This window comes from Eriocheir sinensis, chromosome 21 (genome assembly GCF_024679095.1).
Source record: "Eriocheir sinensis breed Jianghai 21 chromosome 21, ASM2467909v1, whole genome shotgun sequence".
Classification (NCBI taxonomy): domain Eukaryota; kingdom Metazoa; phylum Arthropoda; class Malacostraca; order Decapoda; family Varunidae; genus Eriocheir; species Eriocheir sinensis.
This window is the reverse complement of record NC_066529.1, coordinates 8,121,145-8,138,044: the sequence shown is the minus strand read 5'-3', so window position 1 is coordinate 8,138,044 and position 16,900 is coordinate 8,121,145. Positions and strand designations below refer to the sequence as shown.

Genomic DNA, 16,900 nt, shown 5'->3' with positions numbered 1-16,900 from the left:
CAAAGGCTTTTCCCAACATCATCTTTCTCTGTGTGATGTTCGTGTACTCCATCCCGCTCCGGCAAAGGCTCTAATTTACATCTCTCTCTCTCTCTCTCTCTCTCTCTCTCTCTCTCTCTCTCTCTCTCTCTCTCTCTCTCTCTCTCTCTCTCTCTCTCTCTCTCTCTCTCTCTCTCTCTCTCTCTCTCCTTGTTCTCTCAGTTCTTTGCATGGACCTTCGAGGTATATAATTTCTGGGTTGCCTCTCCGATGTTACTTTGGTGTTCTATCTTCTATTCGTTTTATTTTATTTTATTTATTTATTTATTTTTATTTTTTATTATTATTTTTTTTTTTAATTTCGCGCATAATATGATGACCCGCCCACGTCCATTTCTGGTTCTTTACTCGTAATTAAAATATGCTGGTAACACAAAAGGTCAACGTCGAAAAAAATTTTGTGATTGGTTAGTTGATGGACATTTTTTTTTTCCTTTACTGTTTTATGACATTTCAGGTTTAGATTTAATACACCTACTCCTCCTCTCTTCTTCTTCTTCTTCTTCTTCTTCTTCTTCTTCTTCTTCTTCTTCTTCTTCTTCCTCCTCCACTTCCTACTATTACCATTACTACTATAACTATCATTTTCATTATTATTATTATTATTATTATTATTATTATTATTATTATTATTATTATTATTATTATTATCATTATCATTGCAGCCGCCATCACGCACAGACACAGGCGGACTGATGCAACACGGGAGCATAATGGAACACCTCGTCGTCTCTTAATTAGCGTTGCACCTGCGAGGGAAGGTCGGTAACCGCAGGTGTGTGGGGGGCGGCTGCGGGTGCCTGTACGAGTCTGGCAGTGTCGCCCCCCCCGCCCCCCTCCTCCCTCCCTCACCTGTCACGTGCTCTCCCCACCTGTCACCTTCACCTACACCTGACGCCACAAGTCCTCTCCCTCCTGTCTGATCTGCCGCGGCTGCTGTTTCATATATTCACTCTCTCCCTAATCTCTTCCTCCTCACTCTCTCTTCCCTGCCTTTTCTTCCTTCCCTCATTCATTCATCCATTCATTCACTTTTTCTTTTTCTTTCTTTTTCTATCCTTTCCTTCTTCCTGCCTCTCTTGTTCTTTATCCTTCCCTCCCTCCAGAAACACCTCCTGAATCAGCTGAGATGTCCTGATACTCCCCTTTCTAGAGAGTTGAAGTCGTAGGAAGGAAGAATAAAGCAATAGGAAAGTTTTTCAATAGTTTACCAGTGAAAGAGATGCCCAAATGAGGATGTATCTGCACTTTACCTGAGCAGCATCGTCTCCCAGCCTCACCTCACCTGTCGCCTCGCTTTCACTCACCTGGAACAAAAAAAGACAGGTTAGCTATGGTTGGGTATAATGTGGTTGGGTTAGGTTAAGTTAGGTTAGGTTAGGTATAGTATGGCTTTTAGGTTAGGTTAGGGTAAATATGGGTTAGTTAGTCTACAGTTGGGTTAGGTTAAGTTAGGTTAGGTTAGGTATAGCATGGCTGGGTAAGGTTAGGTTAGGTTAAATATAGGTTATTTAGTCAACAGTTGGGTTATGTTACGTTAGGTTGAGTTATAGTTAGATTTGATTTAGGGAAAGTTTGGGTAATTCGGACTTATATTACATAACACTGGGTTAGACTGAGTTGGGTTTTGTTAAGTTAACCCTGGTAAATTTAGGTTGTAAATATATTGTTAGATTAGGTTTAATTTGGTTGAATTTAACACAGTCTGATTTTGCTGGGTTAGGCTCGGTCAGTTTCGGATAAAGTCTAACTAAAATGGACTGAATTTAGTTTGGTTGGGATAGATCAAATTGGGTTTCGTCAATCAATGAGAAAAAGAAACAAGGTGACAATCTCTAAAAGTGTATTCAATTATTACATTCTTTTTCAGTCCTGACGTAACAACGATAAGTGAAGCGGGGAAACACAGCACAAAGAGACGAGACAAAAAGAAGGAGGAAAAGAATTAAAAGTAAAGTTCTCAGGAAATATCACGACGACGAAATGAATGAAAGACGGAGATAAAGGAAAGGGAAATAATTCATACGATCCCTGGCTTGTTGAAACGTTAATTGTGTTGTAATATTAACGCCATTATGTGTTTCCTGCCCCTTCACGCACGTCCACGAGAGAGAGAGAGAGAGAGTACAACTAACCATAATACGAGTTAGTGAAACCTCTCAGACTGGCCACACACACACACACACACACACACACACACACACACACACAGTAGGAACACGGCACGGGGAAATAATTTAATGTCAAGAAATTGAACGAACACACACACACACACACACACACACACACACACACACACACACACACACACAGAGGCGGAAATTATCAGAGCAGAACAATCAGGGTGAATCTGGTGTGTGTTGAGAGGGGTGTGTGTGAAGGGGGGTGAGAGAGGGTAGAGGGGAGGGTAGGCAGAGCGACAGTACACCTCCACCCCCCCTCCTCATATCTCTCCCTCCCCACTCCACCCCTCTCCCCACGGCTCTTTTCCTCCCTGCCCCCCACCCCTTTCTCCCTCCTTAACTCCCTCCCCCCTTCCTTTCTCAACAGTACGTACACCTGTCTACTACTCTGACACCTGCCACCACCACCACCACCACCACCACTGTCCATCCCTCCGTCAACTCCACTTCCTTCCCTTCACTCCCCCCTCACCACCACCATCACCACAATCACCACCACCGTCTCTGTACCATCAATCCTTCCATACTTGTTACCACTATCATCACCACCACCGCCACCACCATCATCATCTTGTCATTTTCCATCAACTTCCCAACTTCCACCTCCACTTCTTCCTCCACTATCTCCCTTCCTCCTCTTCCTCCACCTTTGTCCACCATTGCTATCTTCCCCCTTCTCACTACCAGAGGAGGAGGAGGAGGGAAAAGAGAAGGGAACTCGTTTAGAAAGAAGGAGGAGGAAGCTAGTTAAGGGGGAGGAGGAGGAGGAGGAGGAGGAAAGTTCGTTAAGGAAGAGGCGGAGGAGGAAGGTAATATGCGCTTAGCTGAAATATCCCTCAATGCTTCCTCCATAACTTATCATCTCCTCCTCCTCCTCTTCCTCTTTAGCTACATAGGAAGAAGACCTCTTAATAAGCCAGCCACGCCCTTAGCTGGAGAGAAGCAACCGAAAAAAAAAAAAGACAAAAGAAAAGAGGAAACGAGAGAGAGAGAGAGAGAGAGAGAGAGAGAGAGAGAGAGAGAGAGAGAGAGAGAGAGAGTACAGGAAAGGGACAGGACAATGCTATACGTACAACTCCACACACACACACACACACACACACACACAATAAGGAGAAGAGAAGAGCAACACAAATACAACACTTCAATGCCCCTCTCCCCTCACCCCCCCCCTTCCCCCTCCCGTCACCCCCTACCCCCCATCACACACAGACAGACAAGCAACACTAAACAGGAGCAATAATGACAGAAATAATAACTTTAATTACACGCGTATGTATGCAAATAACGGGGGTGATGGGGGGAAGGGGGAAGAGGGGGGAGGGGGAGGGGAAGGGGGGTGGGGTTGTTTATCTGCATGAGGTCACGTGACGGCCCCGTTTTTTCTTTCTTTTCATTCCCGGATGTAAATAAATTAAAAACAAAACAAAACAGCAGCGATAATGACAGCTCTCTCTCTCTCTCTCTCTCTCTCTCTCTCTCTCTCTCTCTCTCTCTCTCTCTCTCTCTCTCTCGGGTAATGTTTCCTGTCCTCTAATTGGTTCTTCGTGACGTAAGAAAGATAATAACTCGATACGTGATTGGCTGTGTGTGTGTGTGTGTGTGTGTGTGTGTGTGTGTGTGTGTGTGTGTGTGTGTGTGTGTGTGTGAGAGAGAGAGAGAGAGAGAGAGAGAGAGAGAGAGAGAGAGAGAGAGAGAGAGAGAGAGAGAGAGAGAGAAAGAATAATAAAAAAGAAAGCAGAAAAGAACACAAAAAGAAAAGAAAACAGAAAAATGAAAAGGAAGTAAGAAAAAAGCAAAAATGGGGCGACATGAACAAAACTCCTGAAAGACATGGCACACACACACACACACACACACACACACACACACACACACACACACACACACACACACACACACACGAAGAAAAGAAAGAAAAGAACATAAATAGACAGCAACGAAACAAAATTGGAATTGAAAAAAAAAAAAACGAAAAATTTAAGGTTGAAAAAACACGGACGGACAAATCACGAAAAAAAAAAAAACACGGGCGCGTCATCATTATTATTTCGCAGGTGAGGAGTTCAGGTGACATTTTATTTTTATTTTATTTATTTTTTATTTTGGTGGAGGCAGAGTGTGAGCGACCTTTTGTACGGCGCCACTGAAGGAGGAGGAAGAGGAGAAAGAAGAGGAGGAGGAAGATGAGGAGGAGGAGGAAGAGGAAGAGGAGGAGGAGGAGGGAAGAAGAGTAAGCGTGTCTTTCCTTCGCATTCTTTTCCTCTTAACTATTTTTTCCTCCATTCGAACTCTCAAGCACATGGAGAGAGAGAGAGAGAGAGAGAGAGAGAGAGAGAGAGAGAGAGAGACGCCCCCTCACACACACACACACACACACAAAGGGAGACAGGTGGTTTCCTTACAAAGTACCTAAAAAATGGAGAGAAAGCAAGGGGAGAGAGGAAGTAGGAGCCGTAGACAGCGGGGAGGAGGAGGAGGAGGAAGAGGAGGAGGAGGAACATAGCAGGAGGTAAAGAGGAAAGAAGAAAAACTAAAGAAAAAAAAGAAGTGAAGGAGTAGTGAAGCGAAGTGGAGTAAGAGTAAAGTAAGGAGGTGGAGAAGAGGAGGTGGAAGAGGAGAAGAGGAGGTGGAAGAGGAGAAAAGAGGAGGAGGAGGAGGAGGAGGTGAAAGAGGAGGAGAAAATAGGAGGAGGATGAGGAGGAGGAGGAGGAGGAGAAAAGAGGAGTAGGAGGAGAAGGAGGCGTGAAGGAAGAAGATTCGCGGCCTCAAGAACACACACACACACACACACACACACACACACACACACACAAACACACACAGACAATGGCCGGAAAAGACGACAACGACGACAACAACGACCACCACCACAACACCAAAAGGACGACAGCGAATCCACCCCCTAACCCCCCCTTCCCCCCTCCCCCCGTGGTTCGATAAGACGGGCGTGCACAGTTTCCCTTGACCGTGGGAAGCCTTTGGGGCCGCGGCGACAATGCATCGAGACGCAAAAATAAGCCCAGAATTTTTGCATCAGAGCGCGGAAAGAAATAACAAAGGTGACAACAGGAACAGGAAGGAGGGCTGGGAGGGTGGGAGGAAGGGAGGGAGGGAAAGGAAACCGGGATAGAGAGGAGGAAGGAAGGAAGGGAGGGTGGGAGGGAAGGAAGAAGGAAGGAAGAAAGGAAGGTGATGAGATGGATGGAAGGAAGGAGGGAGGACTAGGAAGGAAGGAAGGAGGGAGGGAGGATGAGAGGATGGGAGATGGGAAAGGAAACTGGGATAGAAGGAAGAAAGGAAAGAAGGAAGGTGATGAGGAAGGAAGGAAGGAAGGAACACTAAGACGGAAAGAGAGGAGGGAAGAAAGGAAAACTAGAATGGAAGAAAGGAAGAAAAAATGAAAGAAAGGAGGGGAGAGAAAAAAAGAGAAAGAAAAGAAAGAAGGGGAAAGGAAAACTAGGATAGACAAAAGGAAAACTAAAATGCATAAAAGAAGCGAAGCAAAACAAGTGGGGAGAGAAGGGAAGAAAAATAGGATGGGAGGAAGGAAGGATGGAAGGTAGGAAGAAATGAGGGAAAGATTAGAAGGGACACTCAGGTAGAAATTACGGGAGGAATGAATGGTGGATAAGTGGGTGGGTTTGGGAGGAAGAAAAGGACACACACACACACACACACACACACACACACACACACACACACACACACACACACACACACACACATAGTTCCTCGGTAAAAAAAAAATAATAATAAAAACAAACTATGATAATTCAGCCTCTTTCTCACACTTTTTCTCTCTCCGTCTCTCGAGCACAAACACCACAAGAACCAGAATAACATACCACTTTGAAACCAGTGCTCTTTTTAAGCGAATTGTGACAGAAAGAAAGTGCAGCGTAATCTACCGTGATTTAACCTCCTCACCTGACCCAGCTTGACCTCACCTTTTAACATAACGAGTCTGCTAGAGGCAAGTCATTCTACAAAGGGCAGCTCCTGGATACCGAACATCACCTAACATCCAAGACTATCGATGAGTTTATCTAACCCTATTTTTGAAGGTGTCTATCGTATTGGCACTCACCACATGACGGCCAAACCTGCTCCACTCATCCACCGCTCCATTAATGAGCCGAATCTAATCCTATTCTTGAAGGTACCTATATCATACTGCCAGACTTGCTTCACTCATCCACCGCTCCATTAGTAAACCGAATCTAACTCTATTCTTGAAGGTGTCTAACGTATTGGCACTCACCACATGACTGCCAAACCTACTCTACACACTCTATAAGTAACCCAACTCTTGCCTATGTCTTTTTTGAATCGGACTTTCCTAAGCTCAAACCCATTACTACGTGTCCTCTACCTTGCGCTTTAACTATCAGAATCTCACTAACATCGCCCCCATTAAACCCCCTTCATCCATTTGTAAGCTTCGGTCAAGTCTCCTCGCACCCTTCGCCTTTGCATAACCAGAATCGAATTACAAAACAACACAAACAAGATTAAGACAAATAAAACCTGACTGAACAGAATCCAGCTCACGTCATGCTTAGCCAACCTGCTCCTTTTTATCGCCTTGATCTGGACAGGTAAAGGTGAGGAGGAGAGTGTGATGCGGAGGTGTTTGCGAGTAAATGATGATGGTGATGAGGAGGTGGGGATGGAGGTCAATGGTGGTGTGGATGGTGAAGTGGGTTTGAGGTGTAGGAGGCGAGGAGAAGAGGAGAGCATACCTGTCTCCTCTCACCTCCAACAGGTAAAACGAAACGGGGTGTTGACTTGAGTGTAGGTGTTGAGAGGTCAGGAAGGAGGAGGTGAAGGAGGAGAAGGAAGAGGAGGAGGAGGAGGAGGAGGAGGAGGAGGAGGAAAAGGAAACATCACGAGCATTCAGTCAACAGGTGGAGGAAAACGGTGGAGTGTGTGGAGGTGTTTGGGAGAGGGAAATGTTTAGTGCCAAAGTGATTCTGGGAAGGGAAGGAATGGCGCCAGGGAGGAAGCGAGGGAAGTGGAAGAGAGAGGCGGTGTTAGTGAGGGAGGGTAAGGTGCAGTGTGTGAGGGTAGAGAGGAGCACTGAGGATCGAGGTAGAAAGCATCCACTGATTAAAGGGAAGAAGAGGCTCAAGGTGCTACAGTGGAAGGCATGAAGGTGGTGTTGTTCAGGTGCCGGGGAGGGCAAGGCGGCGTGTGAGGCGGGGCATTGAGGGTCGAGGCTGACGGTAAGCATTCACGGCTGAGGGGAGGAAGACAGGTGTGGGGAGGGGAGAAAAAGGAGGTGCGGGAGAGAGTTGTGTGTTGTTGGTGAGGAGAAAAAAAGGAAGTGTTGGAGGAATGGAGGTGTTGGAAGGAGAGAAATGGTGCTGGGAAGGAAAAAGTGCTGGTGGGGAGGAGACAAACGTTGCGGAGGGAGAAAAAATGAGGCGTCGGGGAGGGGACGTTGTAAATGGAGAGAAGGGGAGTGTATGGAGGACGGCTACAGGAGGAAGGTGATGGGAGAAGGGGGGAAGGCGGGGGGGAAAGAGTGGGGGGGTCTCTACCTGTATTTTCGGCATCGGAGAAGTCGGCGGCCGGAGGGGAGAGGCACTGCGAGAGCTTCCGGCCCGAGCTCCTGCTGCGGCGGCGGGAGCGCGCGGGCAGCGTGGCCGAGGAGCCGACCATGTGGGGCATGGCGGCGGCGTGCGGGGCGGGGCGGGGTGGCGCGGGGCAGGGGTCAGTGCCAGCCTCCCTTCTTCAGCCGAGTGCCTCGCCGCCTGGCACCCTCTCCCTCAGGCGCCGCGGGCACGGCTTGGGTTCATGCCGGCGGCTCCTCGCATGCACACGCACACACGCACACGCGCGAACTCTGCCCACTGGGAACCCGATCTGGCTCTCGTTTTGTTCCTCGTTTACCTGTGTGCCATGACTGTGAAGGAAGGTGACCCGGGGTGAGCGCGGCGATGGATGCACGGAGCGGCGGCGGCGGCGGTGGAATGAATGCGTAGTTCAGTTAGAGAATCATTGATCTCTGCGTGCACGTGGGCGACGTTCACCTGCCGTCATCAGCAGTTTGTGATGGCTTTCTTTATTTCGAGATTTCGCTCGTCTCTGCGAATGACAGCTGGGTGTGTACCGGGTGATGGGGCGCGTCACAGCCCTTAGTGGCAAGTGTCACTCACCATGACGAGGGAAATGTAAAATGTATGTGCTGCGAGTAAGATAATTCTGTATACTCGCTGGAGGCGGGTGGCACATACAAACCTGTTTTATTTCGTCATGGATTTCTTCGTCATATTTATTGGCGGAGCGGAGAATCGTAAAAGTTGTCATCACTGGATCTGACAAATCATTTCAGTGGCGACCTTGAGGCTAAAACTTGGTAATCTAATTTATTTTGTTGCTGCCAATCTTTAAATATTCGGCAGTGTCTGGGAAGCACAAACTTTCACAGCTAAAAATTAATACTAGCATAAAACAGATAAGCAGGGAGACAGTGATAGGACCGTGAGACAGAAGAGGAAGGAAAGAAGATAAGGAAGACGGATATCGATAAAGTTCCTTCCTTCTACACTTCCTTTCGTCCCACCTTACTTCCCTTCCCCCTCTTCTTTCCTTCACCTTCCTCCATCTTCTTTCCTTCACCCCCATCTTCTTTCCTTCACTCCCCCCCTCTCTTCTTTTCTTCATTCCTTATCTTCTTTCCTTCACCCCCCCCTCTCTTCTTTCCTTCATTCCCCATCTTCTTTCCTTCACCTTCCCCCATCTCTTTCCTTCACCCCCCTCTCTTCTTTCCTTCATTCTCCTTGCTTTTCTACTTTCTTTAAACTCTTCGTCTTTCCCAGTAGTCTCTCTCTCTCTCTCTCTCTCTCTCTCTCTCTCTCTCTGCCCCTTTTCTGTTCTCTACGTGTGGCTGCTAAAATTACATCCCGCGAAGGCAAGAAACACGCTATTACACGCCCCGCCCCGCCCCGCCCCGCCCCGTCCCTCGCCCCCGCCCCGCCCCGCCGCAAAACACTTCCCCGCCGCCGCCCCATCCACCCAAAACAAAACACCCCTTCCCCCGCCCCGCCCCGTCCCTCCCCTCCCTTTCCGTCTAGCTACCTATATTTAAGCATTCTCTCTCTCTCCACTTGTTTTCCTCTTCCTTTTTATCCACCTCCTCCTAATCCTCCTCCCCCTCCTTTTTCTCCTCTTCCTCCTCCTTTTTCTACACTTTCCTTCCTTCCGTTTTGAGTACTCTTCTTCTTCTTCTTCTTCTTCCTCCTCCACTCTTCACGACGTTGTCTCTTTCGTTTTTATGTCCATGAATGTTTTGTCTGTGTCTGTCTGTCAGTCTGTCTGCTTGTCTGCTTTTTTTAACGTCTCTCTCTCTCTCTCTCTCTCTCTCTCTCTCTCTCTCTCTCTCTCACCTACACACCCCCTTCCACTCACACGTTCTGGCCATCCACCTTCTCTTTATCGCAATGCAGCAAAATCCCATAAATAACAGGCCTCGATCCCCAAGATGGTCCCCGATCCCTTACTGAGCCTATAAACTAAAAGGAAGGAGGATCGGGTGAATAGGATCGGGGGAGGAGGAGGAAGGAGGATGGTGAGAAAAGGATCGGGGAGGAGGAGGAGGAGGAGGAAGAGGAGGGCAGCGGTAGGTATAAGGAAGAAAAGGGAGAGAAAGAGAAGAGAGAAAGGGGAGAGAGGGAAGGAATGATGAACGGCCATAGATGAAGATTTATTATAGACGAATGAGACGGGCAGTGAAGGACGACTTAAGGGAATCGAAACCCATATATATTTTAGAGTTAAGCTAGAAATTGATGATATAAATGGAATCGGAACAAGTAAATGTGAATAGAACAACAACGAAAGGGAGAAGAATGAATGAGAAGGAAAAATGAGGGAGGGAGAGTAAGGAGGAGGAGGAGGAAGGGATAGAAAGAAGGGGGAATGAGGTAAACGGTAGATTGGAGAAGAATAAGAAATGGGTAAATGAGAGGAAGAGTATGGAGGGGGAGAGGAAGGGAGATGACGGAGAGGGGAAGGTGAAGGGAGGGGAAAACTTTAAGAAGGAATGAATGAAAGCGAGGGAGAGTAAAGGGGAAAGATGAGGAGGGGAGAATGAGGGGAAATGTGAGGGGTCAATGCAAGAGGGGTGAGAGGGAGGGTGAGGAGGAGCGCGTGGGAGGAAGGTAGAGAGGAGGAGGAGGAGGGGAAGGGAGAGAGAAGGAGGGAAAGATACAGGGAGAGAAGAGGGGAGGGAGATAAAGGGCATTGGGTGAGGGAAATAAGGGAGACAGTTTGGGATAAGAAGTGGGAGAAGGGGGGAGAGGGTGGAGGCAAGGTGTGGGCGTGAGATTGGATGCTACATAAGGCGGATCATAACCTACTTATAAGGAAGTTGCTTGGCGAGGACACGGCACGCACGCACGCACACACACACGCTCTCTCTCTCTCTCTCTCTCTCTCTCTCTCTCTCTCACCTATCACATTTTCCTTAATTTTCTCTTTTCTATATTTTTTTTCATTTACTTTTTTTTTTTGTGTGTGTGTATCGATACGGCCTGAACACACACACACACACACACACACACACACACACACACACACACACACACACACACACACACACACACTTCAAGACACTTTTAACAGCCGGGCTTCATTACCTCCACTTTGGCCTTACATTAACACACACACACACACACACACACACACACACACACACACACACACACACACACACACACACACACACACACACACACACACACACACAGGTAGCGTCGCGAAATACGGCTTTCCACTTTCTTCTCTTAATAAAGGTTGAGGGGGGGAGGGAAATGAAGGGGGGAGAGAGGGAATGAAGGCGGGAATGAAGGGGGGGGATGAAGGGGGGAGGGAGGAATGAAGGGGGAAGGGGAGAAGTGGTGAAATGAAGTAATAAGTATGGGTGGAAGAGAGGAGTGGAAGTGGAAGAGGGTGGAGAAGTAGGTGGAAGAGATGGAATAAAAGAAAGTGGGTGGAGTGAAAAGGTGGAAGAGGTGGAGTGAGTGTAAGAGGAGGAGTAAGAGGGTGAAATAGGAGTAAAAAAGAAAGCAGGTGGAGTAACTGAGTGGAAGATGTGGAGTAAGGGAGCAAAACAGTAATAGAAGAAAGCAGGTGGAGTAAGTAAGTGGAAGAGATGGAGTTAGTGAGTGGAAGAGTAAGAGTAGGAACAGGAGAAAAATGAGTGAAGAAAGTAGGTGGCAGAGGTGGAGTGAGTAAGTGGAAGAGAAGTGGAGGAGTAAGAAAAGGTGGAGCGTGGGTGGAGTGTAGGTGGAAGACAATAACACAATCCCAAGGTCCGTGTCCAGTCCAGTCAGTCAATCAGTCCACCAGACGACCACCCACGCCGGTCCACTTGATCCCCTTAGTGAGAGTGGAAGGAGGAGGAGGAGGAGGAGGAGGAGGAGGAGGAGGAGGAGGCGTTCATTGGCAGGCTTTTTCTTTTTTTATATACTCGCGGTTCCGCCATGAGAAAAGGAGGAGGAGGAGGGAAGAGGGGGGGGGGGGTGGAATGGGAGTTACAAGCTGTTAAAGGGAGGAAAGAGAAGAGTTAGTGGCCGTGGAGGGAGGAAAGAAGGGAGGAAAGAGGGGTGTTACGAGGCGTAGAGGGAGAGAGGGAACAGACGCCCGCGAGGAGGAGGAGGAAAAAAAAAAAGACTAACTGCATGAAGAGAGAACTTATTACCCGTGGAGGAGGAGGAGGAGGAGGAAAGGAAGGAGGGGAGAAGAGAGGAAGAACACGAAAGAAAAAGAAATGGGAAGAGGAAGGAAGGAGGAAAAAGAAGCTAGGCAAGAGGGAGAGAAGAGGAAGGAAGATAAGGAGAGGGTAGTTAATGGAGGAAAAACAGGAGAAGGGGAGGAAAGAGAGAGAAGATGGAGGCAAGAAAGACAGGGAGAGGGGAGGAGAGAACCGTGAAAACAGGAGAGAGAGAGACGGAGGAAAGGGGCGATGTGGGAGACGAACACGAGGAGAGAGGGAGAGAGAGGGAGAGAGAGGGGAGGGGGTCGTGTAGAGGCAGGAAACAGCATCGCAGGGAGGGAGGAAGTGAGCCCCGGCGCCCGAGTGTGTTTATCAGGGCTTATCAGGGGAAAAAATCACCCGACAACGATGTTACTTTCCCCGCCAGCCAACTTGACGCTCTTGGCAAACACCAGCTTCTCTCCCTCCTCCTCTTCCTCCTCCTTCTTCCTCTACTTCTACTTGTCATCCTCCTTTTCCTCCTACTTTTCTACTACTTCTCCTCCTTTTCGTTATCCTCCTGCTCCGTCTTCGTCTTTCTCGCCCCCAGTAAGTGTTTGTCCATGTGAGGGCGTGGCGTGAGTCGTTAGCGGGACGGTTTACAGGGAGGACGAGGCATCAGTCAGCGTCACGGAGCAAGAAGGAAAACACTGCACACGAAGACCCACACGACGGCGACAGAAAAGAATAAGAAAAAGAAGAAGAAGAAGGGTTACGAGTAAGAAGAGTAGAGGTAAGAGCAAAAGGGGAGAGGATATAAGTAGTAACCAGAATACGCAGAGTTTGAAGCGAGAGGAAAGCAAAAGTCCCGCACCCCCGTTGATGAGGCAAACAGGTGGACGGACGCGTGTGGGGGCGGCGGAGGGGTGGCGCCGTCAGGTAACAACACGGGCGCCAACAGGTAGTGGCCGCGAGGCACCCCTGCGTCAGGTGTGTCGAGAAATCACTTCGCACTCGCCACCGCCGCCTCGCTTCAAACACGTCCGCAGATTAATCACGTCCGCGCTTATCTTATCTACCGCTGCGCCTCCCTCCGATGGTGCCTGCGGTGGCGGCCGTGCGTTGCAGGGCCTCGAGGGGCGGGCCAATCGGCACACCACACGGCGGGTTTAGAGTGGTTCCCCCTCAAGCGCAGCGAAGCGACACCGGCACTCACATCCTCCTCCACCGGCGGCCAAGAGCACACTGGCTTGGCGCCCACTTCCACACTCCACAGTTCGGAGCTCGGCCCCGCCCGCAGCCCCGCCCGACCCTCGCCTCCCGTAAGCTAACACCCACACGCGCCCAAGATGCCCCGTAACACAAACCGCAGCGTCGTGGATGTGGGTGTCGCGCGGGCACAGATTCCCCGCCTGGCCGCCCCCACTGCCCCAAGTGCCCAGGTAACAGGACTCACGCCACCCCCCCACCACACACTTTGCCGTGCCATCCCCCCCTCCCCCTACGCACGCCCTCCTCCGCGCCCCAGGAGCAGCTTCGGGTCAACATCGTCCCGGCGGCGGCGTTCATGGCCGTGGTGTGTTGTCTTTGTTAACGCGGAGCATCTGGTGCCCATTTAGATTGCGATGAGCGGCGCTACGGTGGCTACGCGGCCGCGGGGCGTAACGGCGGGCGGCGGGCGTAGAAACGAGAGCAGCGGCGGCAAGTTGTGGTCACCTGTTTCCTGCCAGTCAGCTGTGTTTGAGGGGCCGAGTGCCCGCACCTGCCGCCCACCACGCATCTCGATTTGCTGGGAGGCTTGAGCTCACAGCCACGCCCTGCTGCCACGCCCCTCGCCCCTCACGCCCTGCCGCCTGCAAAGCTTCCCCTCCTGCTCATTACCTCCCTCTGCTCACGGCCTCTCCTCGCTCGTGCTTTATTTCGGTGAGCACGACACAGTCCACCACCAGAATCACCACCATAACCACCAACACTAACCACAGAAAACGGGCGGGTCCTCTTCATGGCCCTACCTCCCCGACCCTCCCACATTCCCTTCCTTCATCTCTTAACGGGGGAGCGGCACGCCAGGGCACAACACACGCCCCCTCCAGGCACCCTCCACACGCCCAAACCCTCCACGTGTCCCAGTGTGGCCCAGGGCTGGTGTGTATACGGGCCGCAGGTGCTTCAGGGGGGGACCGGCACACGGACGCCCCAAGGTCACGGTTCCACTGATTAAGCTGTAAAATTTGTCTGAACAGCAAGCCTCCGACAATTAGTTTACCCGCGGGGCGTGTGAAGGACGAGATGAGATGGGATGGAGGGTGAGAAGGAAGGAAGGAAGGAAGGAAGGAAGGAAGGAAGGAAGGAAGGTTTGAGGAGTAAAGCAGGCGAGGCATTGAGGAGGAGAGAAGAGGGGATGGAGGGAAAAATGGAAGAGAAAATGGATTATCAAGCATCAGACTCCCAAAAAATATCATAATAAAGGAAAACCCTTCTCCTCCTCCTCCTCCTCCTCCTCCTCCTCCTCCACGCCTCCCATTCACCCTCCCCTTCCTTCCCTATCCACTCTGATTCCCCTTATCAATCTCCCCTCCTTCACCTACTCCCCACTCACCCCCACTACAACTCTCATATCTACCTCTCCCTCCCCCCCCTCCTGATACATTACCTCATCCTGATAATTAATCGTTACTCGTCAGGTGGCACTAATTAATTCATCATCACAGGTGGGTAGGTGGGTGGGTCGCCGCCCCCCTCGCCCCCGCCTCCGCCAAAATGATATGAATGAAAAACGCTAAATCTGGACCGATATTACCGCGTTCGATTAAAAAAAAAGAGGGGGAAAAAAAGTAAAAATGAATCGCAGTGAGTGGGAAATAAAATGGGTATAATTACGTTTGTTGGGAAATAATTAAATTCAAAGGTGACACAATTAAAATTACTAGTGTTACCCATCGCTTTGCTCTGGCCATTTCTTCTTTTTGTCCTTGTTCCTGCTCTTGTTCTTATTTTCAGGTAATTCATCGGAGTTGACAGTTTTCCGGTCCACGGTCTTGGTCTTTCCCTATCTTTTCTTTTGCCAAGGTGTACCCTTAAAATTACTAGTGTTACCCATCGTTTTGCTCCGGCCAGTTTCGTTTTCTTTCATCACTACGTTCACTTCTTTACCCCCCTCCTATCTTTTTAAGCTCATTTTTTCTGCCATCTCGTGTTCCTCGTCGCCATGAGTCTATAGTTTATTTTTTTTATTTTTTTATATAGCATCAATTTATTACTTTACAACCTAGACACATTGCACTTTTATGGGTATGTCTGTACACGGTTATTAATTACTTCTTGCTTCGTCTGTCTGTATGTCTGTATTTGCATGCCTCTTTTGTGAATATGCGTTGTGTGTGCATGTCTCTCTCTCTCTCTCTCTCTCTCTCTCTCTCTCTCTCTCCATTTTTTACGGCATCCCCTTCCTCCACTTTCATCCACTCCATCTGACGCCTCTTTTTTTTTTCCACTCTCCTTCCTTCCTTCCTCTTATCACTTTTCACTCCCCACAGCTCCACCTCCATTATCTCTCTTTCTTGCTTCCCCCCTCCTCCTCCTCCTCTTAGTATTTTTTCCCTCCTCCTCCTCCTCCTCTACTTTTTCTTCCTCCTCCTCCTCCTCATCTCTCACGCACATTATTCAACTTTCACAAAATTACTACCTTTTACCTTTAATTATCTCATCAAACAATCTCTCTCTCTCTCTCTCTCTCTTCTGATAATAATAATAATAATAATAATAATAATAATAATAATAATAATAATAAATCAAAACTGACTTGCATCTTTGAGGTCATGAAAGCAACTCCGTCATGATGTGAAAGAAAATGTAAACACGTGTACTGAAGCATTTTTTTTTATTTGTCTTTGTGGTCGAAATAATACTTAGTCACTTTAACCCATGATTTAAAAGCGGCATGATTTGCAGAATGTTCTCTCTCTCATGAAAAAAATAAAATAAATAAATAAATCACCTACCGTTTCTCACTCACAGACTCGTTGACGTATGAAAAAAAAATAATGATAATAAAAACGTTCTGCACTTATATGCTAATTTACACTACCACTATACCATTACTCAATTAGAACTTTCCAACTATTATATTATTACCAGGGAAAAGGAAGAGACAAAGGTGGGGGCTTATGTGTGCGTGGTGAGAGGGTGGGGGAGTGGGGAGAGGAAGGGGCGTGGAGGCGGTGGGCGTGGCTGAAAAAGATGCAGAGGATGGAGATAGAAACGGATGAGGCATTATGGTGACCTCTAACGGGAACACCGGAAATCAGAACACTGGGCTCAAAGACTTAAACGAAAGAATACAAAACATGTCCACAGTTCACTTGAGTCGAGGGTTGGGGAGACAGCCTTGGCAGCACCCTTCCCTTTATTTACCAGCCTTAAATGTTCTCCAGTGACGAGTATTTCAGTTTCCTTTTCCAGTTCTGATTCTGTTCGATAATGTGTGGTATGCGTTTCACTTGTCCTCGTCAATGTGTTTATCCAAGAGTAATTCCGCTGTCCACTCCTCTTCATAAGGTTATTGGAGCAGGAATACAGTACGCGTGAATAAACCCCAAAAGAAAACGTAAGGATGCTTTAGTTTAGTTAGCCTTCTACTGCCACCATTTTCTACCGCGTTACACAAGAGAAAACGTGTACTTCAAGGGTAACAAAACACGTCGAACACTAGCACCGTACAAAAATATGGTCCCCGGTAAAGACGAAACCCACGTTCTTTTAAGCTTGTCCTCTTAAATAAAATCAAAATTACTTGCAAGAACGAAAAAATACCGGATCCTACAACGAAATATACAGGAGGAGGAAGAGGAAGAGGAAAAAAAGCCCAAATCCTTCTCTAAAGTGCAATAAAATGTAAAACTCCAACAGGAACGAAAATATACCGGTCCCTATAAAAGAAAAACATATTGGAGGAAGAGAAAGAGGAGGAGATAAC

The 16,900-nt window shown here is 48.5% G+C and overlaps 1 long non-coding RNA gene across 1 annotated transcript; it reads right to left on the bottom strand.

Moving 5' to 3' along the window:
* Nucleotides 1-222: 222 nt before the first annotated feature.
* Nucleotides 223-13,393, bottom strand: LOC127001601 (uncharacterized). The gene is made up of 3 exons (XR_007755354.1): nucleotides 13,142-13,393; nucleotides 7,769-8,133; nucleotides 223-1,346 (listed from the first exon to the last, which is right to left on the bottom strand). It is a non-coding gene; the product is annotated as an uncharacterized LOC127001601 (long non-coding RNA).
* Nucleotides 13,394-16,900: the final 3,507 nt, after the last annotated feature.